The sequence below is a fragment of the Cuculus canorus genome, unplaced genomic scaffold, assembly GCF_017976375.1.
Source record: "Cuculus canorus isolate bCucCan1 unplaced genomic scaffold, bCucCan1.pri scaffold_118_arrow_ctg1, whole genome shotgun sequence".
Classification (NCBI taxonomy): domain Eukaryota; kingdom Metazoa; phylum Chordata; class Aves; order Cuculiformes; family Cuculidae; genus Cuculus; species Cuculus canorus.
Genome location: NW_026527762.1, coordinates 60,819 through 64,152, shown reverse-complemented (window position 1 = coordinate 64,152; position 3,334 = coordinate 60,819). Strand labels below are relative to the sequence as shown.

The window sequence follows — 3,334 nt, the reverse complement described above, 5'->3', positions numbered from 1 at the left end:
AACAGCACTGGTCCCAGTACAGATCCCTGAGGGACACCACTTGTCACGGATCTCCATCTGGACATCGAGCTGTTGACCACTACTCTCTGAGTACGACATGCAACCAGTTTCTTATCCACCGTACCATCCACCCATCAAATCCATCTCTCTCCAATTTAGAGAGAAGGATGTTGTGTAATTGGTAGAGGAGCTTCCCTTTACAGGGTAGATTTATTCGCAGGTAGTGTAACTCTATATTAAAACACAGAGAATCTTTAAGATGGTTTTTCAGCCATTTGTAGGGTGATTAGAGCAAATGGTTTGTGTCGAAATGTGGCAGAATGTTTACGATGTCTAGCTTGTTTATTCCTTTTAACCCAGCTGAATACGGTCCACTTAAAATATGAACCATTATAGTGTATTTATAATCGCAAGTTTCCAGGATTGTTCCTGGGATATATGGGTTATAATATATCTAACTTCCCAAAATGAAATTGCAGAGAATCAATGACAAAGGAGAAGTCTCCGTCTAAGAAGCCAGCGTCAGTTGGACAGCTGTGTACTGAGTAACGATGATGAGGATGAATCAAGAGATAAATGATGTGTACATGACAGATAAAGTGAGTCAAGAACTGGGACCAGTGGAGGATGAAACTACAAGTTCAAAGTACGTATGCCTTATGACCTAGCAAACACTGAATTTGGCTTTTCTTCTACAGGTCTAAGTTATATTGCTATAGCCTGGCTTATTTTTGAAGTCTTAACTTGTGCACATTCTAGTTTGTTTCCACTGTCAATGAGTACAACATGACATTTTGCATGATGATGAAATGATACCATTTGTACTTTAGGATAAAAAGCCGGCCCAAGAGAGTAGTACAACTTTGTATGGCACTACAAAGATGAGTGTGTGGAAGTACAGCAGGGAAGGAAGATTGGTCACAGGCCATAGCTCATAATGTGTTCTATTTACTTCTCCTGCATCGCTCTGGTAGTGATGATAGATCTGGAAATATTTTCATTTTCATTGGTGTAGATGAGACTTGGTGTCAAGGCAGCTTGGCAAATTCCAGTGAAAACTATTATTCATTCACTCCCTTTTTTTAGACACTGTGCCACTTACCTGCCTTTTTTCTCTTGGAGCGGTGACTGTTCTTCCCAAGGAACACTTGCAAGGCAATTGTGGAGGTAATACCGTTATAGCCAGTTCTTGTTCTGTATATGTATGTCATGGAGCTCTGTGGTATGTTGGCACATGAGGTGACAATCTCACTGTTCGGGTAGAGAAAACAGTCAACTCCTGCTGTAGGAGCAGTCCATTATGTGAAGAAAGGCGAAATGCATTAGACTAATTAAGTGAAACCAGGTGCCCACGTGACTAGGGAAGGTGAATGTGAGAACTGTGAGAGAGATGGTTTTTGAAAGTGTTTTGTGTGGGGTAATAGAGGGTTGGATAAAGCTGATGTGCTTTGAGCCTTTTAGGTTCCTGGAAGGCAGTGTAGGAGAGAAATGGATATGGAACTTTGATGTGAGTATTTTGGGTATCAGGTCTTAAATATGGCACTTAAATGTCTTGTACTATTCTAAAACATAGTGCATTTTGCCAATGAATTTGTAGATTTTTAAATTTTGCCTTTAAACTATGTAGGTGAATAAATCCCATTAATTAGTTAACATGAAAAAATGAATGTTTTGTTCCTTTAGTCTCAAGGTTCTCTTCAAGAACGTGCCTTTCTGCTTTGCTACGGTAAGGCTGAAAGAGGACAGTGCTACATTATTTAGTATTGGGAAAAGAGTACTGGTGCTGGAGACGACAGAGTTACCCTGTAGACAGCTCTCTATCACTGTTAAATTCTTCTTGCTTCCATGAAGATTCTCATCAGTTGTAATGACTGAATTGGTGTTAGGCCTGCTGCATAAAGAAATTGAGTAGCAAAAATGGGAGAATTAATGGCGTTTGATTATGTATGCACAAGTAGTAGTGCTCACTGCTCGAATTGAAGATTATGAGATAAAGGATATCTCATGGGTTTTATTTCAGTAGGAGTAATAAATTAGAAACTGTAGCTTAGCAGAGGTGATGACATAATAGACAAGTGCTTATGGTAAAGACTTAAGAGAGCAGCTTCCCGTGATCATTTCAAATAGCAATTGATTTGTAACTACACGTGGCAGGAAGATCTTCCACTTTATGATAAAGTAGTATTCAGCATTTTAGTCTGACAAGTCCTAAATGCAGAGAATACCTGTTTCTCTTAGTAAGTGTACGTGCAGTACAGCTGTCCTGGAGGCTGAAGGCAGGAGAGTTACATCTGCAACCACAGCTTGGTAATAGCCACCAAGTCAACCTTTCCTTCTCTGAACCAGAAATTGATGTTTGACTATTTCCTTACGTTAGTGTTCCTGCCCTCCACTTCTTAAAGGAGTTCCTTGGTATGAACGTTACTAGGCTGGGGTATTGCTAGATGGAAGTAGGGGATGCTTTGACTTCTGACAAGATGACATGTTGTTTTATGTGTGGGCAACCCTCAGTGCACAGTGAAATTAATGGATGCCCCTTCTTTCTGGTTTTGTTCTCTCTCCTGCCAGGCCGTCTGGTCCCATTACATGTCCAATTTGCATGGATGTCCACTTGGAGGTAAGGAGCCACATGTTGCCATTGTTTCTTTTTTGTCGGAGGGAGAGCGGGGCAGAGAGTGAGCTGTGCAACTCTCTTGGGTTACGTGGGGCACTACAGCCAGCTGGTTTGCAGTGCAGAGCTTGGCTTGGCAGTGAAACTAGCTTGTAACTCAACATCATTGTGGGTGGTGCATGTAGAGGGAGAGATCCTTACCAAGCTCGCCCTAAAAGATCAGTGCACTCCACATTATTATAGTAGCAAAGTGGTGATCCTAGATATTCCAAGTCCTGTTTGCCTCCAGCCAAGAAACCAACAGCTGTTGTGATTTCTTTTCTTCCAGATTATGCAGAGTGGACGACTGTTTGTGTCAACCAAACGCGGTCACGTCTTCTGCATTCAGTACCTCCTTCACTCGCTTAAGAATGCCAACTCTTGCCCAACCTGCAGGAAGAAACTTACTCACAGACAATATCATCCCATTTATATGTGAGTGCTTCTCTTTCTCAGGACTGACACAACTGGGCTTTGGGGGACCATGTTGTGTTTTCAGTGCTCTAAAAATTTAAATAGCAGCAGGTTGTACGCACATCCAAATAAAACTGATTTTTTTTTTCGGAAAATTCCTTGTACGTAGATAGACAGCTTTTTGTATGGTCCAAGCTGCTGCTTACGTTCCTGCTTCTGAAGTTAAATTTACAGCCATGTCTGTCCAGAGCAGCAGCCTCTGTCAGAAAG

At 41.5% G+C, this 3,334-nt stretch overlaps 1 pseudogene; it reads left to right on the top strand.

The window, feature by feature from the left end:
* Positions 1–479: 479 nt before the first annotated feature.
* On the top strand, positions 480–3,089 carry LOC128850610 (E3 ubiquitin-protein ligase RNF4-like; annotated as a pseudogene).
* Positions 3,090–3,334: the final 245 nt, after the last annotated feature.